Source organism: Brachypodium distachyon, chromosome 1 (genome assembly GCF_000005505.3).
Source record: "Brachypodium distachyon strain Bd21 chromosome 1, Brachypodium_distachyon_v3.0, whole genome shotgun sequence".
Taxonomy (NCBI): Eukaryota; Viridiplantae; Streptophyta; class Magnoliopsida; order Poales; family Poaceae; genus Brachypodium; species Brachypodium distachyon.
The window spans coordinates 30,880,528-30,908,393 of NC_016131.3; the positions used below are offsets into that span (position 1 = coordinate 30,880,528).

General features: G+C 43.7%; 2 long non-coding RNA genes across 4 annotated transcripts; one reads left to right on the top strand and one right to left on the bottom strand.

The window, feature by feature from the left end:
* Window positions 1-3,706: 3,706 nt before the first annotated feature.
* On the top strand, window positions 3,707-4,358 carry LOC112270176. The gene is made up of 2 exons (XR_002962561.1): window positions 3,707-3,839; window positions 3,964-4,358. It is a non-coding gene; the product is annotated as an uncharacterized LOC112270176 (long non-coding RNA).
* A 7,250-nt stretch (window positions 4,359-11,608) lies between these two features.
* Window positions 11,609-14,035, bottom strand: LOC112270125. Of its 3 annotated transcripts, none has more exons than XR_002962480.1 (5): window positions 13,811-14,035; window positions 13,542-13,646; window positions 13,364-13,456; window positions 12,890-13,230; window positions 11,609-11,861 (listed from the first exon to the last, which is right to left on the bottom strand). It is a non-coding gene; the product is annotated as an uncharacterized LOC112270125 (long non-coding RNA). The 3 variants fall into 3 exon arrangements; XR_002962481.1 differs by lacking the exon at window positions 11,609-11,861 and adding an exon at window positions 11,919-12,251; XR_002962479.1 differs by lacking the exon at window positions 11,609-11,861 and having other exon boundaries at window positions 11,924-13,230; window positions 13,811-14,029.
* Window positions 14,036-27,866: the final 13,831 nt, after the last annotated feature.

Below are 27,866 nucleotides of genomic sequence, written 5' to 3' on the forward strand. Positions count from 1 at the left end.
GATTCAACCTTCGGGGCAGAGGAAGGTGTGAGAGGCTATTCTAAGGCAGAATCCGAAATTGTCAAAGAGTTGGTTTTTGTCCTCACTTTGAGTATATATAGAACAAGCCATACTATTAAGTGGAGTTTTAAGAGCCAAGCTAGTCTGTGAAGATTTCATTTTTCTCATGCTCAACTTAGAAAAAAAATGTAAATCTTCAGTGCTGAGGATTGCACTCGGGTGCTCTAGTTGGTCCTGAGTGCTGAGGACTTGCCCGTGTTTTCAAAAGAATCTGAAAATGGGAAAGTTGTTTTTTAGATGGACCGGTCAAAATTATACGTTACAAGATGACCGTTGGCAAGTGAGTAAACTTGAGTTTTCGGTTATGTCTGGAGCTCCAAGGTTTGCCTCCACTCCTCAGTGGAGATGCAACGGTTACGTAACGCCTAGTTTTTCAGGCCCGGCTATGTAAGCCGACCGACCCCTTGCCATTCAATGGTCCCGAAGATGATTTTCTGAGCAAAATATTTAGAGCTTAGTTGAGCCTGAAAAAAATGAGATCCCCCACCTAACGAAAGTTGAAGACTTGTTACTTTTGGTGTCTGGCAGCACCTAAGTGGCTAGGCGTCGGTTGAAGAGCTTCCAATGTGTGGAATTGTCTCAACCAGTGTGTGAAGGCTTGAAGATCGCCTGAAGATTTATCATGAGTAGCTGGACGAGACTCTGGTCTTAGCTCAGGAGGATTGGACGGACTTGTGTGTCTGCGAATCTTGTGTGATTCAGCCCCCTTGATGGAGATGTAGTTGTACCAGCAATGTGAACCTCGGAAAACAAATCCTCACATCTTGTGTCCGGGGGATACCCTTCCTCAGTTGTATTCATTGCAGTAATCACTTATTGTTTTTCTTCAATTACTGTTTGCTTCTTTCTGAGTATTACTTTCGTTGGTTACTTTGTAGTTTCTGTCAGGGCCGTCCCTGAGGGGGTGTAGAAGGTGCTTCAGCACCGGGCCCCATAAATTCAGGAGCCCCCAAGTTGGCCAGACATCTCATATATACTTTGTTCAGAAGAAATAATTCCAACGGCTCAGTCCGTTAGTGAAAGATCGATATGGTCGGCTAAGGGGGGGGGGGGTGTACGCGGAGATGAAAATTTCACCGAAGTTCCACCCATTGGGGTCGGTGTACGTTGATATGAGTTCCACTAGTGGCTTCTTTGGGGACGAAGTCCAAACCCTTAAAGAATTGACCGGGGCTAGCTCCACAACTAAATTGGAGGCTCCCAATCCAATCCCCGAGCTCCTCAACACCAAGTGAGAGCTCAAGGCAACCGCTTCCGTCTAGGGTTCCCAACAACCCAAGAGAAACGAAATCCACAAAGCAAACAAGGGGAATCAACCTTTTTTTTGGCTTGGTGAAACCCTAGATCTCAATTCTTCTCCTCCAAATCTCAAAGTATTGGCTTGGGGGATCAACTATGGAGGGAGATCGAGGGAAATGAAGTTCTTGTGTTCATGAGGAGAGATAGAGATGCTGTTTTTGTTGGAGATATGCCCTAGAGGCAATCATGTGATGATGTTATTTCCTATGTATTCATGAGTTATTGTTATTGTCCTTGAACATCATCACTGATATGTATCAATAAATACGTGATTTGTTTGTGAGACTATGTATTCTATGATGTTGTTCTAATGGTCCCTAGTCATTGAGGTTATGCGGACACATAATCTAGACTAGCAATGTGAATCAGTATGATGACTATGTTTCACAAGTCATAGGGCAAGGTGTTGCCGACTGATAGCATGGACTCGACAATGAGATTGTTGAGTCGGACAGACCCGCACTGAGACACAACGAGATGATTGTCATTTGTTAGTCTCAAGTACGATGTATATGCCAGTCCTAGACCTGAGGTCATCGTATGAGCTTGGGATGTGAATCGGCCTACTTAGGGGTTGCCAAACGCTACTCCGTAACTGGGTGGTTATAAAGGTAGCTTTCGGGTTTGCTGAGAAGCATACTGCGAGTCATGGTTGATCAAGATGGGATTTGCCCCTCCTGTTCGGAGAGATATCTCTGGGCCCTCTCGAGTGATCAGATTCGGAAAGCATGGCCATGCGACTTGGGTTAAGTGTTAACCCGTTCGGGAATCTGTATCACAGGAACGAGAAGAGACTCGAGCTATCCACAAGGATGACACGCACTCGCCTTGAGCTCGACACACATATCGCGAGGCAAAAGGAATGTTGCATATGACATTGTATGGTTCGTCAATATACCTTGTGGTTACTCGGGAGTTGGCACGTGCTGCTAGGCGCCGCTACCAACTATCGACTTGAGTCGGTGCCAGTGGACGAGTAAGGTGTTACTCGGGCCCGCAGTCCGAGCTCGTAGTCGTGGCCGACTGACCGCGAACCTGAAGGGTCACACGCTTAAGGGGTGGGAACCGAGTTGGATCGGATCCAACTCGTATCGGGCTTGGACTCCTAATGGGCCTCAAGTGTTGAGCCCACTAGGGACGTCTATATAAGTGGAGGAGACCAACCCGTCTAGGGTAAACCCTAGTTGAGACGCGAGTTAGACTCGGCCGTCGCACCTCCACGCCCAAAGCCTTGCGATCGGATCTAGCAGTCCGCCGCACGGAGTTCCTCCCTGTACGTGTGGATACCTCGGAGGCGCTGCACCTGCGGCGGTTGGACGAACTGTTCGTGGGATCGGCGAGGAGGAGCAGGCTGTTCGACTACTCGGCATCGACGCGCTACATCGACTCTACTTCCGCTACGGGTCTGCGCGTCTAGTGGTAATCTCGTGATCCATTATCTACAGCATTGATCCGGGCGGAAGCGGTAGAAAATTTTATTTTGTGCTAGCGTAGCATACCGCGTTCCCCAACAGTTTTTGGCTAAGGCTCGGGCAAAAGACCCGTTGGGGACGAAGGGGTATTTATATGGGGTTTCCAAAATCAAACCGTTATGCACTGCGCAGTGACAGGCCAAAACTTCCGCTTAGGAGCCGGAACTTCCGCATATTCCCAGAAGTTCCGCATTTTTCTCCGATTCTTACCGAGAGCAACCGAAGGTTGGCCACCTGGACTGCAGACAGATCACAACAAGTTTAATTTTGTTCCTTCTCTCTCACCCTCATTTTGGAATAGGCTTTTTAGTGGGTGCAATTTGTGTAGTTGTGTACGCGAAATTGATTCATCCATTGCCTTCCTTTGTGGATTCCCTCTTAATAGTACGGATGTCCTATGACTCAAATCAACAAAAAAAGCCGCTAACATCGCTACGCTTCTTAGCATCTTGAGGGTCCACACCATCGTCTTGTGCCAATTTCTTTATAAAAAGCATGCTAATTGGTGAAGACCCATCGGGTTGCGGGTACCCATTGCCATTCGATTTTGCCGTTGACGCAGTCGGTTTTTCTCGTCGCTGCCATAACTGTTTCTTCTAACACGATAAACTTATACATTTTTTGGAAACACAATAAATGTTCCCCTAAAAAACACAATAAACGTATAATTATCCTATTGATTATATAGTAGTACCTTCCTACTCTAAAAGCCTTATCCTATTGATTGTATAGTAGTAACTTCCTACGCTTAAAACCTTCCTTGAGTGCGATCCATCCGAATAAATTGTAGGCACATTTCCTCAAAAAAGAAAAAAAAACAGGCACATTTCCATTATAAATAGCAATGTCGTCAAAGCTATTGGCTCAGGCCAGACAAGCAGGTTAAGCTCTTCCTACGACTGTTACCTTCACAACCAACGATACCCCTGCACTTCCCAGATAACCTCAGGATGAGGCCCTTCTTCTCCACGATGCTGCTAGCTCTCGCCCTTGTGCTACTCTGCTCAGGTATGCCGAATGTCCATATATACTTTACTTACGTACTATACGTAGGCAGAAGTAATAACACATGTTCAGTTTAATCCCTAGCCATCTTCTCATATGCCTTGTTTCTTTCTTCGTGGTTCCATAGGCGTGGCGACGAAGGCAGCGATAGCAAAGGAAGGGGATGGTGCCAGGGTGGTACCCATGGACTGCAAGGTGCTCCCGCCCAAAGCCGGCGCCTGTGACCCTAAGAAATGCTATGACGACTGCTCAAACGCCTTCGGCAGAGGTATCGCGGTGGGGGAGTGTGTTGCCGGGGGATGCCAGTGCACCTACTGTCTTCCATCTCGTGGTCCTCGAAGCTGAACAAAGAAAACCGCCTAGGTGTATGACTCTTGCAATTGTCTGCAAAATAAATCCTCATTTTTAATTTACCGTACCACTTGGTACGGTCAACATAGACTACTCCTCCATGTACTCCATCTGTCCGAGCACTATGATCATGCGTATTTGCATCAAGATACTTACCATTTTCAAGGATAACTCAAAAAGAGCTGCAGGATCGTATGCTGGTCGTCTAGCAATCGGAGAGTTATTTTTATAATTCCTCTATTTGTTTCTTTCTTTTCTTCGTGTGTGGCCCCTCACCATTTATATATATTGCCTATCTCCATGCTCCAATCTGAACTTTTATGCAAAGGGTGGCAGAACATGAGACAACAGAAAATAAGTGGAACATTCAGGCCCGGGAGAAACTAGGACTCATTGTTCTTAGTATATCAAAATGATACTCACTCCGATTCATAATAAGTGTTTATTTAGACTTATTACAATTTTGTATTAAATTAGTACAAAAACTAAGACACTTATTATGTATCGGAGGGAGTAATATGCATGTATTTATCAATGTTTGATGCATATGTCCTAGATGATGATATTTGATAAAACCAAAAATAATTACTAATCGAAAACTAGATCATAAACTTAAATATTACGCGTTCAAGGGTTAATCCTGTCCACGGTAATTTTGTATGCATCTGGCCGGACGGCCCGCGAGACGGCGAAGCCACACGCAAAGACATATGGGAATTGATGAACTATGTCCGCTTGAGTTCGTCTGGCTCGAATGTCGATCGGCACGGGAATGGAATGCAAAGAGTTGGAAACAACGAGTAGGACACGTGATACAACAAATCAGCAAATATGGAGCCACAAAGGTGGATATTAAGTTGGAAACAGAAGAAAATTTTGTTTACGAGATTGCTACGGAGCTGTCGCCTGTATCAGACATAAAGGTGGTCCAACTGCATGTTGCGTATGTCACCTAGCTGGTTTAGAGGTTTGTGACTAGCATTGTTTCGTTCTTGCATGCGGGTCGGAGGGTCATCTCCTGCAGTCCATTTTTGTGTAGTTTTTTTTTATTTATTTATACCTTCGATTCATTTTTTTATTGTTTTTTCTTGTTGGCGTCGTATTTCCTGCATCCGGCCAAGCTCAAGCATCCCTGCATCCGCGCTCTTAGCCGACAAAATTTCACCTGCAATTTTTTTAGAATCGTGAATTTTTGAAATCGCACATCAAATTTCACCTGCAATTTTTTGTAATTTTTAAAATCGCGCATAAAACTTTTCCTGCAATTTTTTAGAACCGTGCATAAACTTTCACCTGTAATTTTTAGAATCACGCATAAAGTTTCACCAGCAATTTTTAGAATCGTGCATAAAGTTGATGTTCAAATAATACTTATAATTGCACGTAAAATAGTCTGGATGATTGAAAGGGAATCATGTGCCTCCGTATGGGTCTTGATAATTAATGACAATTTGGTTAAAGGAGCAATGTGCAAATTAAATATTTCAGATACTTTGTCCCATGGATGAAGAGTTTCATCAAGCAGTGGTGAACCCTCAAAATTGAAGAAAATATGAAGGCTTGAACACCAATGCTAAGGCCCGTTTGCTTGGCGTTCCAGAGCAGCTTTCTACATAAAAAAGTTGAAGCCCAACCGAAAAACCAATTTTTGTTATATGGGTTAAAGCACGTGGAGGAAGTACTTTCAGGGCTTCCCGAGAAACCCACGTCTGCTGCTCCAAAATAGTTGGTGAAATTTACCTGGGAGATGCCACCGCCTAGTGAGTCAAGCCCGTTATTTCTCTCTCCCCGTGTCTATTCTCAGCATCTCGCTCGATCCCATCGTCATCGCGAGCGGTGCCGGGACGGCTACCTCTGCGCACCCCGCCTGGTCCGTCGTGACAGTGAAACGAGCCGCACGGCCTGCGCTTGTACTAGTTCTGATATGACCGGGGTGGTCCGATCTTCCCATGAAATTGATACATGGTGATCATGACCATATCAAGTTTTTACTTAGTGCTCTCCCAATTTCAAAATACATCTCGTATATATTTGTGTACTTGGACCAATGCAATTCTCGTTTCTAGTGCATAACCACTCATATTAGGTTAATACTAAATGGATGTGAGTAGTTATTGACCGGATGCTGGTACTAAGAGAAAATGAGCTGTATTGTAGAATTTCCTAGAAAAATTTATACACGTTGTATTTTGGAACAGAGAGAGTACTCCCTCCATTTCACAAAGAATGGCATGCACGCACGCACTTCAAGATTTTGTTTTGACCGACAATTAGACTAATGATTTGAGGCTTATGTGTTACATAAATTATATTATTGGATTCGTATTTCAAAAACTTTTTCAACGATATAAAATAAGTAACATATAATCTACATACAATTGGTCTAATTATTGGTCAAAGTTCGACCTCGAAAAGTATGGACGCCATTCTTTGTGAAATGGAGGGAGTATTAGCTCCTGATCCATTGATCCATGTGATTAACCACCGCATTGATAGCATTGATGTGCCAGCTTAGCTCGTACTGCTGCTACCGCACGTATGGATGGATCCAATTTTTTTTTTCTTGCACACATGCCTTGGGGTGAACGTGCTACACCATCGATTGGCGAGAGGACGTTCCAAATTCGAACATGAACACCATGCGCAATAGAATTGCCTACTATTTGTAATCTCCTGACAAAGATAGACTATTAAATATTTTAGTAATATGAACAACACTTGTCTATATGAACTGCTGATTTTTTATTATTTTTAGTGTGCACATTTATGCATTTACATATGTGTGTTGCTTGCTATATAGTATCGTTTTAGCAACATAGGGACATTTCAGGTATTTTCTTAGTTCCCAGCTACTCCATAGCTATGTTGCCAAACGGCCAACCTTGGTCACAGCCGCTTCCCCACTACAACAGCTTTGGTAGTTTAGCCAATCCACAGTCGCTTCTGTCACAGCCGCAGCCTAAACAAACAGGACCTTACGTGTAGCTTAAGGATGTTTCCTAGTTTATCCGTAAGGATTTTTCCTCACTTTAAGTATATATAGGATAAGCCATACTATTAATAGTCCCGTCTTAGAAAAAAAACTGAAGCAGAAGTGCCTATCTCCATGCTCTAATTTGAACTTTTATGCAAAGGGTGGCAGAACATGAGACAACACAAATAAGTGGAACATTCATGCCCGAACCTGAGATTTCAGGGGCCGGACGAAACTAGGACTCATTGTTCTTGGTATATCAAAATGATACTCGCTTCATAATAAATGTTTTAGACTTATTACAATTTTATACTAAATTAGTACAAAATCTGATACACATATTATGGATCGGAGGGAGTAATTAATCAACGTTGGATGGGGCGGAGCTACAGTAATGCCTGGGGATGCAAGCCATACCCATGATTTTTGCCCATAATTTTTGCCAAAAATAAATAAGTACATATGCATGTATGTACCACACAGAAATAGAAAAAGAAATGTTATGCATTCCTAGCTCTCACTTCCCCAATATCAAAGCTGGGACGTCCTGGCTGACTGGCTCCTGGTCATTCAGGGCCTTTGTAAATTAATCTACTTTTCCGGTTTGCCCAGTTGGCTGTTCGGTGCGAAGCAGGCAGGCAGCGACCCATCGGTTTCGCATCTCGCCTGGTGAACACGCACACACAAGCGGCCAGCTGGCGAGCTTCTATTCTTCTCGATCCTTGTTGTAAAATTCCGTGTTAATGTAGTCATGTGAAAAAAAATGACTGAACTGTGTATACCCATTTTGAAAATCCTGGCTCCGCGACTGGTTGGATGCATATGTCCTAGATGATGATATTTGAGAAAACCAAAAATAATTACTAATCAAAAACTAGATCATAAACTTAAATATTACGCGTTCAAGGCTTAATCTTGTCCACGGTAATTTTGTATGCATCTGGACGGCCCAGCCACACGCAAAGACATATGGGAATTGATGAACTATGTCCGCTTGAGTTCGTCTGGCTCGAATGTCGATCGGCACGGGAATGGAATGCAAAGAGTTGGAAACAACGAGTAGGACACGTGATACAACAAATCAGCAAATATGGAGCCACAAAGGTGGATATTAAGTTGGAAACAGAAGAATTTTTTTTTAAGAGATTGCTACGGAGCAGTCGTCTGTATCAGACATAAAGGTGGTCCAACTACTGCATGTTGCCTACGTCACCTAGCTGGTTTAGAGGTTTGTGATTAGCATTGTTTCGTTCTTGCATGCGGGTCGGAGGTTCATCTCCTGCAGTCCATTTTTGTGTTGTTTCTTTTGTTGTTTTTTGTTTTTATTTATACCTTTGATTTATTTTTTTTATTGTTTTTCCTTATTGGCGTCGTATCTCTTGCATCCGGCAGGCTCATGCATCCCTGCATCCGTGCGCTCTCAGCCACAAAATTTCACTTTTAATTTTTAGAATCGTGAATTTTTGAAATCGCACATCAAATTTCACCTGTATTTTTCTGTAATTTTTAAAATCGCGCATAAATTTCACCTGCAATTTTTTAGAATCGTGCATAAACTTTCACCTGCAATTTTTAGATCGCCCATAAAATTTCACTTGCAATTTTTAGAACTGCGCATAAAGTTGATGCTCAAATAATACTTATAATTGCACGTAAAAATTTATATACGCATGTGCATACACACTATTATACATGAAGCGTATCTGGATAAAATTGCGACACGAGACGGAGAAAGTATGATTTAGGCAAGTTCTTGATGCTGTCTTGTTGCTGCGTTGTTACTTGTTCGTCCTCGATGGACCTTCGCTTTCACACAACGAAATTGCTATAGCAGGCAACAATTTTTTCTTTGTGACAAAAGCAGCTGATTTCTCGGCCGTCCGTTTGTTCATCGAGATTCATGTTTTTCTTGGCTAGTCTTTTTTGTTTTTTTGCCCCTGACCACTTCCCTACTTTTGTTATTCATTAACACAATTGGTTGTGCTGCTAAAAAAACACAATTGGTTGTAAATCTTTGCGGGCCAAGAAAAATGATGTCAAAAAACCAAAATCATCTCTTCTCGCGTAGGAGAGACAAAACGAAGCGAACCAACTGTAATACATCAACATATTTTTTAAGGAAGTTACAAAAACTGATGTTTTTACCAACACTTATATAACATTTTTCTTCTACGCTACAGAATATGAAATCTATATTTAATTCACAACTTAAGAAAAAAATGAATAGTATATTCAAGATATATTCACTCCAAGGGCCTATATGTCTATGAATTAGAGGATTCTATTGCAAGGGCCTCTATGACTTAAGGACTTGTATGAATTTTGGAGAATTCTATTCCTCACGAATTTTCTTAAAGTTTGACAATATAAAAAAATGTACCAACATCTACAACTCTAAATTAGTTATATTAAATCTTTCATGATATATCTTTGTGGTATACTTATTTGATATTTTGGACGTTGGTAGATTTTTTTTTTAGAAACTTGTTGGTCAAACTTTAAGAAGTTTGATATGGACAAAATTAGAACATCTTATATTCAGGGAAAATCATAAACTCCTCCGTCCCGTTCTGATAGGCACTTTCCTTTTTCATCATCCAGGATTAACGAGGGGACTCCCGTGAGCTAAGAGCGATTTTGCCCCTTGACGCAATCAGTTACTTGCTTGCTGGCCGCCATGCTGTTTCTTTAACACAAAACTAAAATGTGTATACTTTTGGAAACACAATAACGTGTAATTATAATACAGATCAGATAGTAGTACGCTACTTAAAAGCCTTCCATGATTACAATCCATCCGAATCAGCCAAGTAAAATGCTTCCAAAACTGCACGCACATTTCTCCTTTATAAGAAGGCACGCCAAAGCAATTGGCTCTTCATCACAGGCCACGCAAGGCAGTCAGCTCTTCCTACGACTGTTACCTTCACCATCCAGCACTTCCCAAACAACCTCAGGATGAGGTCGTTCTACACGATGCTGCTGGCCCTCGCCCTTGTGCTGCTCTGCTCAGGTATGCCGGCCGGATGTCCGTATATAATTATCAGTTTAGTTCTTAGCCATCTTCTCATACGCCTTTGTTTCTTTGTTCGTGGATCCATCCAATAGACGTGGCGACGAAGGTAGCGATGGCAAAGGAAGGAGATAGTGCCAGGGCGGTACCCTTGGACTGCAAGGTGCTCCCGCCCATACCTGGCGCTTGTAACGGCCCGAAATGCAATGAGGACTGCTCAGGCGCCATAGGCGGACGTATCTCCGTGGGAGAGTGTACACCCAAGGGATGCCAGTGCACATACTGTCTGCCGCCTAGTGGTCCTCGCAGCTGAACAAAGAAAACAGTTTAGGCTGATTTCTGCTTAATTAGGTGTATGTCTCTTGCAATTGTCTGAAAAATAATCCCCCCCCCCCCCCCCCCCCATTCTTTTGGTAACCATACCATTTGGTAGGGTGTTAACAGATGACTGATCCTCCCTGTACTCCATCTTCAGAATACTATGATCAGGCGTATTTGTATCAAGGTACTTACTTACCATTTTCAAGGATAACTGAAAAAGAGCTGCAGGCTCCTATGCGGATCTAGTAATCGGAGCGTTATTTTCATTATAAATCTTCTATTGGACTCTCTTTTTTCTTTGTGTGTGGACCCTCACCATTTATATATTTTGCCTACGTGCATGATCAAAGTTGAATTTTTATGCAAAGGGTGGCAGATCATGAGACAACCGGCCGTAAGTAAGTGGAACACTGAAGATTGGAGATACAGTTACAACTAAAAAGTCCATTAAAAAGATAAAAGAGTGTTGGTGCGAGACACATTTGTAACCCTGACGACATAATAGTGTCACAATTACAAAGTCCTAGCTAGTGCTTGGACGGTCAGTGACTCAGTGTTAAGGTATTTTTTTTTACCAAGAATTACTCCATCGACGTGTGACTTATGTGATACAAATCATTATCATAAACAAGTATTTTTTTTTTGTTTAAAAAAAACAAGTATTTTTTTATATGAATGCAATGATATCTAATTTATTTCAAAAAATATATATACTTATAGACTAATTCTTGGTCAAAAGTTGTGTCAAAGGAAACAATATACATCCTAATTTAAGGAACAGAAAGAGTATGTTATTATTACTACCGCTAATCTTATCTCTTCATTTTGCCGTTAATGATTAACTACCGCTAGTCATATCTCTTCCTACTGGTTTATGCATATCTCAAAGTTTGGTCATTCCGAAACACCAAGATAGTTTTTTAAGCACACCTTATCACTCTCATAAAGTGCCATGTCAATTGTGTTAGGACTGAAGTGCTCTGATATCTAGGACCCACATATTTAAGTTACACTTTAACCACAAATCTCTTACTGTTTGATAAATTTGAAGTCATCTCATTGTAGAGCAAAAGTAATATGTTAACAAGAACCATGGCTTGGCCATGTTTTGTAGGGCTCAGAAAAATATTAGTTTGCCAAGAAGAGCACAAAAGTTAAGATATATCAATTCTGGAAACATCATGTTAACATACTGAAATCTTGATAACAGGGGTTTCATGTTGTCTTCCTTCTCATTAGCCCATCTCTTTATCTCAAAATCAAGTGTTACAGGTTCAGAAAAATATATCGCAGAACTTCAACTACAGTATTTGAAGGACACACGGCCAGATAGTGCTTAAGACAGGAGCTCACTGTAATTGTATGCCTGCATTATTCAGATTGACGGTGAGATATTCATGATCAGATGACAATCTGTAAGAGCAACAGTGAGTAAATTAAATGTCATTTCTGTGGTGCAAAGAGCTAAGTACAAGTCATTCAAACAAAACTATCTTATAAACCAAGATTCTAAATCATAATCTATCCCACATGTTTTCACGTTTCGTGAGGTGAAAACCGACTGCAAATATCATCGGCATTTGAACTATATTTAGCACAGATTAAACCATCTTATGAACCAATAAGTGCTCTAGCTAGTTCACTACAAGACTCAAATCCTAGAGCTAAATTGCATTGCATCTTTCCGGGGCGTCGCCTGGATGCCTACAGCTGACGCTGTCATTCGCCGGCGAGCCGCACATGTGCTTCTGCTTATCTGCAGTCAAACTTTCTCAAGAGTGAAACCATGTTGCTGTACATGTATGATCTGAAGTGGACTTGCCCTTAAGAAACAAAAAATGTCATACATAACAGGTTCTGTATTGATTCCATGAGATGAATGGAGAAGAGAACCAAATGTCGCTCTCTGTAAAGTAGAGGTAGAAACACCAACAGAGGAAGGTGAAATAAAACAAATGATACTTCTCATTCATGTATTACAGTTGCATATCTATCCTTACAGAAGCCACCATCAAAAGAAATAAAATAATCTTGTCCCAAAATAAAAACCACGTACAGAGGAAGAAGAAATAAAGCAGACCATTTTCTCCTTGATATTTGCATATTTTTAATACAAGGTAAGCAATACTCCATTGATGATATTAATCAGCTCCGCCCAGTTTGACAGTACTCCAAACATATCAAGCTATATAAAATGTCGGTTCTGATAATCTTGCACACAGTGTCTCATCTGATAAATTTTAGAAGTAGATGCCTTAGTATCACCTTTTATATACAAAAATATCAAGTGATTTTTCCGCAACCAGGTCCATACAAAAAAAAAATACAAACTACTATATGTGCTAATAAATGTAGAACACGAAGAGAAACATATCAAACCAGATCATAACTTACAAAAATATGAAGGTTAGCCTCATACACAATCTCCATCTTTCAAGCAGCTATCCTTTCAAGGCATACAACAATAGCAGCAATAATCTTGAAAAAAAATACTCTGGAAACAAATAATGATAATATAAAGAGACAGATGTCATTAATACTCATTTATCACAAAGTTAGCTGGCCTATGAAAATTATCCATCTTTTAGATCCTAGAATTACATCAGACATGTACCAACAATCAGGACCTATAGCGGATAGCGGAAACATTCGATGCTTCTAAAAATTGAAGAGACAACTTCCAAGTAGTTAATCATCTCTTCGAGTGGAGGCCTTGGGAATCCCTGGATAACAACCTGCTGTGAAGAAGACCATAATTCCAATATGGTATTGTACGTGTGACTTCGCATGCTAAACAACTATACTATACTCGATTCTTCGGATGCTTCCATAATGACAGTCTATAAGCATTCAGAAAAGGTGGATCACCTCGTTGTGCTGCGTCTGGCTGGTGCCTGTTGACCCACCGCTTGCCGCCATGGGGTACCCACCGCCGCCACCGTCGTACCTGTCAAACTTCTCCTGCACGCAGGAGCGAAAGGAGCAAACAAATCAGACAAAACAGAGTAATCCTGTAATCGAGAAGGTGGAGAAAGCCCTCAATTACCCTAACGTCGTTGATGTACCGAGCCATCAGGGCGTCCGCTCAGTGGGCCCACTTGTGTGTCTCGCCGCCGGCGCCCTAGCCCCAGTACTCGTGGAGGAGACGCCCCTGCCGGAGGAGAACGCCCCATCATCATCGGCATGGGGAGCGGAAGAGGCAGAGCACACGGGGTTGGCTCGATCCAGACCCGAGAGAAAGAAGAGACTGGTGGGGGAGAGTTGAGGAGGAGGAGCGATGCCGGAGAGAAAGTTGCGGAGGAGGAGAGGCCGCACCTGATCCAAGGCGAAGAAGAAGGGAAGCAGGGGCAGGCGGCTCTGATCCAAGGCGACCGGCTCAGGTGCGACTGCGAGAAGGGAGGCGGCTTTGATCGGGCTAGGCAGCGTGGGGCGGCTCTGCGTCCGGCGGCACAGAGTTGGGCTGGAGCTAGGGTTACACGTGACGCGTGGATCGAAGAAGCTTTCCGGAGGTTTTTTTCCTTCCGTGCGGGGTTCCGTTTTTTTTCGTGTTTTCCTTCCGTCCGGGGGGTTCCGGTTTTTTTCGTCTGCGTCGGGGACTCGAGGGTGGGGAGATCGCAGTTGGGGTGACGGACGGACGAACATACCTACCCAACTTGAAATTAAGCACTAGTAAAGATACAGGGAGGGAAGATCTTAGTCGTGCCCTATGCCCTATGATGTACGCACGTCCACCCAACCTTGTCAATGCAACTTGATGCCGTCTTGCTGCTGCGATTGTTTGTCCTTGACAGATCTTTGTGCCGGCACCTTTGAATTTTAACACAATCGATTGAAAATATTTGCAGGCGAAGAAAAATGCTGCCAAAAAAAAATCATCTCTTCTCAGGTAAGAGAGACAAAATGAAGAGAACTCCAACTATAATACATAAATGAATTTTTTTTAAGAAAGATACAATAACTTATGTTTTTACCAACAGTTATACAACATATTTCTACCATGCCACAGAATATTAAATCCATATTTAATTGATTCACAACTTAAGAAAGAAAAACAAATGTGAATAGTATGTTCAATATATGTTCACTCCAATGCCCCCTGTGATTCGAATGACTTGTATGAATTTTGGAGGATTCCATTCCTTATGAATCTTCTCTGTATAGCTTGTTTGATTAGGATTGCCTAGGGGCCAGTCGGTTGAGAAATCATATTTCTCAGCGTGTGTGCGGTTATTTAAGGGGCCAATAAACATATGAACAAAAGGCCTGAGTCCACTCCACCCCGTATGTGAACTACATCAGTTGATCGCAAAATCGTAGGTAACTCCTCCCATCTGTGATTTATGATATCTCTTATTCGATTTCACGCTTTGTTTTCTCCATCGGTCGTCGACTCGCATATCGCTCAGCTCACCTTGGTGTTGCCGCCTATCATCCAGCTGCAACCCTTCCAACTCCTAAATAAATTAAGAATTCCATATCGCAGCAGTTCAAGGTTCGTTTGCTTGTGTTGGTTAATTCATCAAACTTTGGTTATGATGTATTTTCTAATTTTGGAACCCCATTTTGCGTTTCTATAACCGGAGCTTCAAATTAATTCTTAGATACAGCCTCGTGCTACGACACTACTATATATAGCTAACCACCATACAGCTCTAAAGAAACTACTTCCTCCGGTCCAAAATAAGTGTATTGGTTTTGAACTAAGCCTACTTCAAACCTGGTTCAAAACTGCGACACTTATTTTAGATTGGAGGTAGTATAATTTTACCGAACCTTATTTAATTTCTTTATAGGGATATCTCTCAACAAGCAATATTATAACTGGAAACCATAGGCGTGGTTTGTAAGTTTTCTCTCCTGGACTCCAAGACTATTGTTTTATGTTTTACATGTGATGTGTGGCTCAACTTGTGAATGCTGAATTGATCATTACTAACTCCGTGTATTTCACATACATACACGCAAAAAAAAACTCCGTACGTGTATTTCTAGACCGACAATTTAACCAATGTAACATGGGTTTTATATCACAAGTTATATTATTAGAAACTTTGAATGTTCTATTTTCTGATGATATAACTTTAATTTGTGATATACAATTTGAGTCTGGATTTTGCACTTGTACGTTTACACACATGATTGTCCGCTCGTTGCCTCTTTGAGATTCATGCAAAGTTACATCAAATTTAATTACACCAGTCATGATCTAGAGTTATACATTGGCCATTTGTACCGAAACGGAGGAAGTGGTCAACTTTGGAACAAAGAGGGGCTTATCCCGTAGAGGTGCATGTACATATCCGATTACAACACAATACTGTCTCCTTGATTAGTTGCATTCTTATCCAAATAGCTCATTAACAACTAGACACACCACGGAAGCTAACTTGGGGAAATCTACCTGATGATATACAATACTTTATATCTAGGATACTATTAAAGAAGCTCATCTAAATCTGCGAATTTAAATGCTTCCAAAAATTCAGATATAGGATTGATTCAACCATTAGCTTAGCATCCCAGCAGCAGTATATATACTAGCTAGCTCTGCAACCCTTCGATAATTCGTTCTTTCTTTTTGTGAGAAAAAGTTATCAAGCAAACCTAGGATGAGGCCATTCCACGGGATCCTGCTTGTCATCGCCCTTGCGGTGATCTCCTCTGGTAGTACAGCTCTATGTATATGCAGATGCACTTTCTCTATCGGTTCTCCATATATATACATCTTGCTAATCAATTTGTGTCTTTGTATGCTTGGGTGGATCCGATCCGGAGATGTGGTGGCAAGGGAGGTGGCGACGGCAAACGGCGGCGGCGGCGGCGGCAAGAGTTCCGTCGGCTGCATGGCGCTCCTGGCCTCACCTGACAAATGTGAGCCCAAACGGTGTTCCTTGATCTGCCGGGAAAGAATTGCCCCGCCTTTCATCGTGGAAGGCCACTGCGTTCCTGGTGGATGCCTGTGCAAGTATTGCGTGCCACCTGCCCTGGCTGCCCAACCTTCTAATCTTTGAAGCTGAAGAGCACATATTGTTTGCTTTTTTCTCCTTTCATAAACAATTAATAACGGGGCGGTGTTGTTCGAGCCTTGGGCCTAGTTAAGATTCATAGAATACATGACAATTGATACCATTTTTTTCGTTGAGATAAGGTCCAAGATGAGTTCAGTTGCCGCCCCAAAAGGCAGCGCCCAACGTGAGGAACAGATTGCTGACTGTCTCGACTTGCAGTGTTTTGTGGCTAAACTAAGGATCTGCGGTTAAAGTTCCAAAGAAAAAGTTATAGCCTGGATCCTTTGTTTCCCTTATCAATTTAGTGGGGTACTCCTACTATTCTACTCACTCCGATGCATAACTTGGATTTAGTATACACTTCTGATTCTATAGGCCCCCTCTCACGCGCGAGAAAACACAAGACTAGTACCCGGTACCCCTTCGGTTGCAAGAGCAGTTTTGTAATTATCACGACCGTACAACCCAGCGTATGGCCCTCGAGGGTTGTACGCGTCTGTATTCGTAGGAGTCGACGTGTATATGTACTCGCACGACATACGCCCGTTATGGAATAAGAAAACCCACGTCATCTGCATCGACTATTTTCTCGAGATATGTGCCCTGCCTCCGGAGTGTCGACGCAGATCTATGTCGATCGGAAAGGTCGAAAGATGGCGAGGTGGAGTCGGGTCACGGACGACAACGAGTGCCGGACAAGAGTGCAGATGGAGTGCCACAAGATTTTTTGGAAACCGCCGGCCAGGAATGTCTATCGCGAGGGTGATTCGTGGCATAGAGGCATAGATTGTGCCGTTCCTGTATTTTTTTTTCTTTTTTCAATTACCTGGACACCGTACACAAATAGGTACTGATGGAGTATGCGGCTACATGATTATTGGGACCCGATGACTTTGGGGTGGGGGGTGTGTGTATTGAATAACGTCTCTTTAGTATAACACAAAGCAACTAGAGTACTCCTACTGATCTAGTCCCTCCGATACATAATAAGTGTCTTGGATTTGGTATAAGATGGAGCGAGTACATGGTTCATCCCAAAAAAATACTCACACCGTTTCTAAATTCTGGTCGTGGTTTTAAATCAAGCAACGGAGGAAGGAGTACACGTGAGATGGCTACAAGAAAAATATCTGACATGTGGAAACGTGTCCAGGGAGCAGAGTATTCCACTAACGCGGAGGCGGTGCCACTAGCGTGATATACCCGTATCGTGCCAGCCACTCGTTTTCCACTGGCCATCCAATTAGTTCACTTTGTGTTATATTAGAGACAGTTAATTAACAGAAGAAAAAGTACCGTTTGTGTCAGACCAACTTTTTTTACTTTTCTTCTCTCTACTTGTGTCAGTCACTTTTTAATCTTCTTCTCTCCTTTGTGTCAGTCACTTTTTATCTTTTTCTCTCTTCTTTGTGTCAGTCACTTACACTTTCACGTAAAGTCCAAGCAATTTTTCTTTTTCTCACTTTTTTCTATAATATTTTTGTTTCTTTTGTACATAAAATTTTAAGTACCTTATCAATTTTACACGTGACGGAATTACTCAATTTCAAGTATGTCATCAATTTTATGTACCTCGTCAATTTAAGTACCCTATATACAATACTCATTGATAACTACGAGAACAATCAAAAGTACTAAGTACTTTCGAAACCATAGTACCTCATTAATTTTTAGTACATAGCAAATACAACAAGGTACATGTCAAGTACATTAGGATAGTTACAATATATTATCAATTTTGTATCCTCAACAATTTTAAGTACCTTCTTAATTTGATGTACATCGAGGTACATGTCAAGTACATGACAATAACTTATCAATTTGTGATATGAAATCCTTGTACATCAATCCATGCAAAAATGAATACATGACAAGTACCTTCTCAAATTGATGTACATCACTAAAAATGCACATTAATATGCATCAAACAAATCACAACATAAGCATCATCAAAAATTAACAATTAGTACAGTGCCTAAAGCATCAAAAACAAACAACAATATGTGGATCAAACAAAAATCATAGTACAAGCATCGTCAAAACCTAATACCTTGTCATGTACCCATGGTACATATTAATCTTATTGCGTACATTAGCACGTCAAATAAGATACCTGCCTAAAGCATCAAGAAACAATTACAACACACGATGAGTACCTCCTGAATCACACTGACGCTAACCCAATGGTACATCATAACCCAGTGGTACATCACAGAAAAAGAAGAAATACACCTTCGAACTCAAAACAAGTTCATGATAGGAAGAAAAAAAACTCAATATGTCTAGGAAAGGAACTTTGATCTACTCCACCTGCAAATCAATAGAGAACAGAAGGTACAAATCAATAGAAAATCAAAGTACCTGAAATCAAGCCACAAATCAATAAAAATCAAGCCACAGAAGCTGCAAATCAAAGTAGCTCTAACCAATCGGTGACAGGACCCTGTTCCGCCGTGGGAAGCAGCGGGTGCTATGAGCGTGCAGCGACGGCGGCCAAGGCCAGACCTAGGGAGGCGCGCGAGGAAGCATGGGGTACGGTCGCCGGCGCCGATGGGCGGCCATGGTGGCCCATGCCATGGCGGCAGTGAGGCAGGGGCGACGGGCGGCCATGGAGGCCCATACCATGGCAGCCCGGGGTGGCAACGCAAGGGAGGCGCGTGAGGAAGCAGGGGGTGTTGATAAATTAGGTAATTTCGATGAATATTTAATCCAGAAAGGCAGTGTGTAAAACATGTAGCACATTATATCATGCAAACTAGACAAATTAAATAGCAACGCACAGCAATAAAACTCATCTAATTTCACGCATGAATAATAGAACTACTAATCAAAATCAACAAGAAAGAGCAGATTACGTATGGTGCTGTGCTCTTTTCTTGTGTTTGTTTGTTGAGGTCGGTGACGAGTCCGGTGGCGTCGATGTTCACGCCAGCTGCAGCTGCAGCCTTGACTACTTCCTGAGCAGCGGCCAGTGCCTGCGCTTGCGCCTGTGCAGCAGCAGTTGCCTGGGCTTGGAGTTGGGCAGCCTGCTGCTGTGCTTGGAGTTGTGCAGCCTGCTGCTGTTGAGCTAAAGCGGTAGCCTGAGCCGCGGGATCTCCGAGGTCGTCGGCCATTGGTGATGAAGATGCCGACGAAACAGAGACGTGAAGAAGCAAGCAGTCGCGTGAGAACGCTCCCCAAAAACCTTATCGACCGTCTCCCGGGCAGGATCTTGAAGGTCGGGGTTCCGGAGGCCTGCTCTCCCGGCGATCTGTGCACGCAGTCGACGGGATGGAGCAGCAGTTGGCAGCGAACAACGAGATTGGATCGTGGGCGTGACGGCTAGGGTTGTGGCGTCGTTCGTCCGGAGGCCGGGGTAGTCTTATTATATAGCTTACGCGTCCGCAACGGATTCCGACTGTCAAAAAGATAAGCACGTCCCGGCACGGCTCGAACTCGATCCACGAAACGCGGCGCGCGCGCGCGTCGTGACGAGGCGAGGCAAGCGGAGGAGGAGGAGGAGCGCGCGTAGGAATTTTCCTTGCTCACTTGCTCAAAAGGTGAGAACCAACATACCTTATATATTGGTCCAACTCCCCCTAAACTAGCAATGTGAGACTATTTCCACTTTCTCATCCCACTACATGAATGGGCTTTTGAGATTTTCCAGGAATTAATTTCAGATTGGACCTTGGGACTAACCCAAAATTCCAACAGGGGATACGGTCGCCGGCCGCTGCTGCCGCGAGTTGATCGGGATTCGGGGGACGAGATGGGAGAGAGAGCCCGATAGAGAGAGGACTGCGAGAGAGAGGAGAGAGATGGCCAGATGGGAGAGAGATGTGCAGAGATTACTCTCACCGAAAGAAAAATTAAAAAATAAAAGTGAACAGGTGTGTGCCGTAGGTGTAGATGAAGATTACGGATACGGGGAGGTTTGGCAGTATTCGACTAGCTGGCTAAAGTGACAAGTTCAGCGCGTGGCAGATGGGAACCTGGGAAAGAAGCTCCGACCCACGTACCCCTGTCGGGTCAGATGCTGACGCGTGTATATTGACTTGATCGAGCATGGGTCTTACCCGGTGCCTGCATATTCTGCCTTTCATGTCTACCGTGTACTGCAAAAATGTCTGAATTTCATCTTCAGTTATAAATTGTAAAACTTCACAACTCCAGAAAACCAGGCACACATATACAGCTAATTTTATTACCGCGTACTTTTAGATGTGTATAATACTATGTGCGTACTATGCTTCTTCACCTTTGATTAAAGAACAAAAGAAAGAAACAATCGTGAATACTTAGTTCAAAAAAAAAGCTACTACCAAATACACGTGGCCATTTCCAGCATGCATCCTACACACATGTCATGATGCCAAGATTCATCGTACGTCATCGACCCCCCGAAGTCCCGGGCTTTTATAGCACGCCCGCTGCCCCCCTAATGCCCGTCGCCGGGGCTGGGCCCAGAGTTCTTGATCCCGCGGAGCATGTCGACGCCGATGAACAACTTGTGGCCAGCACCCTCAACGGCGCCAACCATCGTCTGGATCACATCGGCCGTCGCCGGCGGTGATTTCACCGCTCTCGCACCATCTCCTTCCTCTTCCGACACCGCCGTAAGCGGCCTCGTGCCGCTCACGGCCGCCGCGGTAGCAAGAACCAGGCACGCCACCACGAGAAGAGCTCTCAGCTTGGCAGCCATTCTTGAGATTCTGTGGTTGAACGACTGTAATGTGTAGTATGTTGCAGCTGAGCACGTGTGTGTCAGTAATGTTCTGATGCACTCTGTTTGGAGCTCTGGGGTTTATATACAGGGAGCTGGGATCGACCGAAAGCACTGGAGGAGTGTCTAGGCTTTGACCGTTGGAGTGGCCGGAGGCGTTGGAAGTTTGAAACCAGCGGCCCAACGAAGCGTGCGCCTGAGGCGGAAGCGTCGTGGAAGCGTCCACACCGGCCGGCCAGCCAGTACGAGGAGCCATGTGTGCTTTAGAATTCTAGCGTGGAAGTTACAACAGCGAGAAATTTTTGCGCGAGGAAGTGGACTTTGAATTCTGAAAGTCACGGACGGCGACGTCAAGGAGGAATCGGTAAAAATTTCATAGGTACGCTGTGAAGAAGAAATGCATTGACAATTTGTGCCTAAACCACGTACGTTAAATTAGATTTTTGTGGTTCCATGGTCCGAATGCATCTGAAGAATCGTCACGTGTAAATTAATTAAGGTTGGACGGACGGATGGATGCATATACGTGCTCTCTGATCCGGTTCCTGGTCTCTCCTGGCCAGCGCACCTGCGTGATTCTGCCCTTGGCGTTCCGCGCGAGCAATATACGTCGTCGTTGGGTGATCTCTAACGTGTTAAGAGACGAAGACTGTCCTGCACGTGCGAGTCAAACAAAACGACGGCTAACTGTCTGACGTATATGCATAGGTACGCTGCAAAGAAAAGAAAATCAACATACACGATCTGACATTCTTTTTTTCTTTTTTCCTGGCATTCATCCAAGGAAGAACAAATACGCATGTCTACTTCGGATCGAATCGACTGATCCGGCGGTGATCATGTAACGCATTTCGCTTCCCCATCATCATGGTTACATCTCTATTAGAGCAAAGTGTTGAAGTATAAGTAAATTGCATATCACTTTTCATTAGATCAGTCTTTTGGTTGCGTTGGTGAGCGCATGAAGCTCTTCAGAAAGTATTTTTTTCGTCGCTTCCCTAGCCCAAGTCCAAGCAATATTTTTGTGATAAATGTGGCTCAGTCCCGAGTTCACCATCGTGGGTGGTTCTCGGTCCCAAAACGACATGTTGGCCTCCACGTTAGCAAAGTAACTTTAGTAACCCTAGGAAAATCACCACTACTTCGCTGCTTGATCTGCCATCACTACTCCTCGTATCCCCAACTAATCATGCTTTTACCCGCAAAATAAACTAATCATGCTCTGGCGGCGGTGACAACGCCAACCTCCGGACTCCGGAGTGGTCGAGGTGCAATAGTAGGGAAGGAGCTTGGTGTGGCGGTTGGAAACACGCGGTGTTATCAGGAATATTTGTAGCACTACCGAGGATAGATTGTGCTCCCTCGACCGCCCCCACCTGTCATTCCTGACCTCGGCCCACATGTCAGCTAAGTCGACCCCCGCCCCCACCTGTCATTCCTGGTGTCGGCCCCACATGTAAGCTCATCCGACCGTCCACACCCGTCATGCCGCACCCTTTCCCGCATGTAAGGACACCAGACCCGTTAAGCCCCTGCCCGCTTGCGCTGCATCCTCGTCGTCCCACACGTCAGAACACCGCTTTGGCCCCACCTGTCAGCGCTGCCCGCAGCCCACCTGTCGGAAGCAAACAGTCAAAGGGGCTTGACTGTTAGGAAGTGCTCCGTGAGGGCATTTGCGAGGAATTGCCGAAGGGGGCAGGGGTAGAAGCGAGCACAATTATGAGGCTTGGGTATTTCTGAGTACAACAAAGGAAGGAGGGGCACATAAATAAAAAAAACCTAAAACATTTGTCAAATACATACACGCGGCTTCCCTTGGAAGGTAAGAACACACACCCAAATATGTGGATTTGGTATGGATATGCGATGTACTGTTCTTCGCTCGAACTGTTTTTTCTCCCAATTTTTCTATTTCAATATTATTCTTTTAGTCAATTTTGTATAGATGTATGATAGTACACTTCACACATTACCACATTTTTGTGTCTCGGATTTCTCACATGATCGGCTCATCCAATCGATGTCATAATCGCTTCCAACCAACTCGGCGAGACGAACCTAGCCATGGTTTCAGATTTCTCAAATGACTCAGGCTTTAAAAAGTCAACTTTTGGTCAACTATGTCGCCTCATCCGATGAACCATATAGTCGCTTCCAACCAACTCGGCAACACGAACCTAGCCATGGTTTCGGATTTCTCACATGACTCACGGTTTAAAAAGTCAACTTTCGGTCAACTCCATCGGCTCATCCGATCCACCTTATTGCCGCTTCCGACCAACTCGGCGAGACGAACTTAGCCATGGTTTCGAATTTTCACATGACTCACAGTTTAAAAATTCAACTTTCGATCAACTACATCAGCTCATCCGATCCAGCTTATAGTCGCTTCCGACCAACTCGGCGAGATAGACCTGGTCATGGTCTCGGATTTCTCACATGACTCAGGATTTAAAAAGTCAACTTTTGGCCAACTCCATTAGTCGCTTCCGACCAACTCGGTCACGACGACGAGATCACGAGGATGCGTTTTTTTCTCACGGCGATAGGACGAGATGCTATCAATCTATTGCGATGCTGATTGGCAGGCCCAAACCTAGCCCGATCAAGATTTTTTTTTGCGAGAATCAAGATTATTATTTTCTCGTGAAAAAAACAGGTTGCACGATAAAAAATATAAATGCCCCTACTAATTGACGTTACTAATTCCTTCCTCTAGTATCAAAAGGTACCGTAAAAAACCTCAAAAATAAACTTGTCTGAAAAAACAATTGTCGAAGTTGCATGGTGGAGAGTGGAGACCAGGCGTGCCCATTTCTAACACGGAATAAATTTCCAAATGGAGAAGTTATAGCTTTCATGAATTTGCCGTGATATTGTCACAACACACAAACAAGTAGGTAGAGTGGCTTGGCTTATAGATGCATGCATCGTGCCGGCCGGACAACAATGGCCACTATAGATTTGGCAAACACTTCACCAGTTTTCTGGTTAACTGCACGATCAACCAGTATTTTCCCAGTGTGATGGAACATCAGAGGCTGTGAGCAAAAGAATACAGCTGCTCCGTTAACTGGTAGAAACTTCCATTCAGACAGATGCACCGAATAGAACATACGGATGGCTGGGGAGGATCCTAGCTAGCTAATGTCTCCCTCCTCCAAAAGACGGAGAAAATGGCCCGTGGGAAGATTCCTCGGCCCATCACCCGTGCATGCTGTAGAATTTTGGTGGTGGTATCAGCAGACACGCTACGTGTTAGGTCACCGGCCGGCGGCTCGTGTAATTGCGCACCGTGCCATAGCTCCCATGAGTCGCTGTCGACCCGAGCTGCGTGTGCCTCGATCAAGACCTGAAAAGAATGGAGTTGGATTATTGCTAGACCACCTGCAATCGTATTCTTTCTGCTGATACTCTTGGCCATTAAGCATTCGGCCCGGTTTTCCGTTAGTTGAGTCTCTGATTTTTAAGCAAGATGATTAAATCTTAATTGACGCATCACAGCCGTTGAATGAAAATTTAGGTGTCATAGGTAATTTGCCTGCAGTCTTCTACCTCAAAAAAAGAAAAATTAGGTGTCATCTCCTCTCTCTCCTGCGTGATGTCATTGATTAAGATTTAACGACCAAACACATCGACTGATCTCTAATTTAAAAATAAGTGATTTCTCAGCGGCAAAACCGTAATACAAAATCACGTTGTTGCATTAACAAGGCACATACATATGGCAAAAACAATTAAAAAGGTAAAGGAATAGCAATAATTGTTTTTATTAGTGATAAATAATCAGCTAAATCAATACCAATAATCGTGTGTTGATCTGATTCACCTCAGAAGGAAGTTCCTTTTGAATCGTTGGAGTGTGAAGTCTCTTCTCACGCTTCACGGTTACCGGCACTAATGTTCGTCTCGTGATGAGAATGTATAAATTTTTTTACCTAAGGTGAGTTTCCTCTTCTGGCCAGGGGCGGATCTGTTCAGGCGTACCATCAGGGTAAGGGTAGAAGAAAATTTTCATGCTAATTATGGGTTTAATAAGGCTACTGCATCAGGTTAAACTAAATAAAACTTGTGCAATCTTCAAAAGATGCATCAGGAAGACATTTGTTCCAGCTCCGCCCATGCTTCTGGAGTTATATATTTTTGTTTTTACTGAGAAAAATAAAATAAGAGATCCTAGTCTGAATTAAGGGACACCTAGTCATAGGTCATAACCGGACCACCTTCACGGCCTCACCCAAGGGAGATGATGCTTTCCTCGTACATTGCGGCGTCCGTTGGGCTCATGAAGTAGTCAGACACCAAGCTGTTGCCATAGTAGCTGTCCTCAACATCACCGGTGGCCGGGTCGTATGCGTATTAAAACGCGAGGGATGTGTTTGAGGATTCCGTGCATCAACAGGATGCTGGCTCAATCTATATATATAGCTCGTAGGCTTACAGGATAGATATAAGGTTGGTTATGATATGTCCACAACAATTCGGATCATTATCATACCTAATTCTGTTATACATGTTTATCAACAAGTAATGCACCTGAACTCTACAGCTCGTCTAACACTCCCCCTCAATCTGAACCAACGAGATTCAGATGGTAGCAAAACTGACGAAGCTGTTGTGTCCCTACTGGTTTGGTTAGCCCGTCTGCAACCTGATCATTAGTTGACACAAACCTGATCTCTAGTGCTTTCCAAGCTACCCTTTCTCTCACGAAGTGATAGTCCACCTCGATGTGCTTCGTTCTTGCGTGAAAAACTGGGTTGGCAGAGAGGTAAGTGGCGCCGAGATTATCACACCAAAGGACCGGCGCTCGTTCCTGTCGCACTCCAAGTTCACCAAGAAGAGACTGAAACCATATAAGTTCTGCAGTGGCATTTGCCAATGCCTTGTACTCAGCCTCGGTACTTGATCGTGATACCGTGGCCTGTTTCCGTGCGCCCCATGACACAGGGTTCGATCCGAAGAATACCACAAAACCTCCGGTTGACCGCCTGTCGTCCACCGACCCTGCCCAGTCAGCATCTGAGAAGCCACTCAACAAACTAGACGGTGACTTGCTAAGCTTCAGTCCCGTACTTGCAGTTCCCTTCACATATCGAAGTATCCTTTTTGCCGCTGTGAGATGAAGATCCATTGGGGCTTGGAGGTACTGGCAGACCTTATTAACAGCGAAAGAGATATCTGGTCTTGTGAGAGTTAGATACTGCAAGGCTCCCACCAGACTTCTGTATCGGGTAGCATCATTTGGTGGCAGCTTTACTCCTTCATCTCGGGACAATTTTTCAGCAACAGCCATGGGCGTGGACGCAGGTTTACAGTCCTTCATACCGACTCGAGCAAGGAGATCAGTGGTATACTTTGTTTGGCGCAGCATGATGGCATTTTTGGAGCGAGACACTTCAATGCCAAGGAAGTAGTCCAAACTGCCAAGGTCCTTCAGGGCAAATGCAGCACTGAGATCATGAACCAGGCGCTGTCCAGCAGCTATTCTCCCATGTCAGCAACTCTCAACCCAGCCTTCTCAGAACCCGCTAAAAAAAAAAAACTCAACCTTCTCGGAAAAATATCTCTCAACTCAGCCTGGACCCTGGGCGATCGATCTGCCAACGATGGTCGCTCCTCCCCAGCAAGGGAACTTCTGCTCACCCTCTCCCAAAACTCCAATCCGCGAATAAAAATTTCTCGATTATCCTAATTTGGCTTCAGAAAATAAATAGAGATTATTGTGGATTTTTTCTTGTCAACATTAGCACTTATATTTGCATGATATGTATCTAAATATTCGTTATTTTCATTCGGTAGATTATAATCAAGTTTTTGAGCTTGTCATGTGGCTGGGCTATGACGAAGTGCTACCTCCGCTTTTGGTCGCCGGAAGTGGTAACGGAGAAGTGAGATAGGAAAATATTAGGTACCAGAAAAATTGCAGATATTCTTTATCCGTGAACTTGACGAAATATCTCACATACGGTCACCGGTACCTTTTATTTGTATGTATGAGTTAATAGCCTGTGTCATCTTAGCTCAGATCGTTTTCATTTTGCCCCCTTGAAAATAATCCACGAGAACCAGAAAGCATTTTTTGCATTTTTTTCAGGGGTAAAATGCAAAAATCCGAGCTAAGTTAGCATAAGCTACTAAGTCATACGTACAAAATACGGTACCAGTATACCTGGGCATGGGTGGCCTGGCCCGGCCCAAAGCCCGGTGCACTGAGCCGGGCCCGGGCTTCACTTTTCTGCTCAAAGCCCGGCCCAAAAACCTGAAAAAAACCCGAAATGGCTTAAATTGAGTTTTTTTAAGGGAAAATAGGTATAAAAATACCTTTATTTATTCCGAAAATAATTATTTTAATGGTTAAATGGCCTATTTTCCGGGCTTCTGGCCGGGCTTCTGGCTTGACCGTCTGGCTTTTATGAAGTCCGGCCCAGCTCGGGTTTCCCAGGTATAGGTACCAGCGACCGTATGTGAGATATTTCGTCAAGTTCACAGATCGTAACTTTCGATTTCTAAAATACAGTGAGTATACTTTGTTTGGCACAGCCATGGGCGTGAATATAGTTACAGTCCTTCATACCGACTCGAGCAAGGAGATCAGTGGTATACTTTGTTTGGCGCAGCATGATGGCATTTTTGGAGCGAGACACTTCAATGCCAA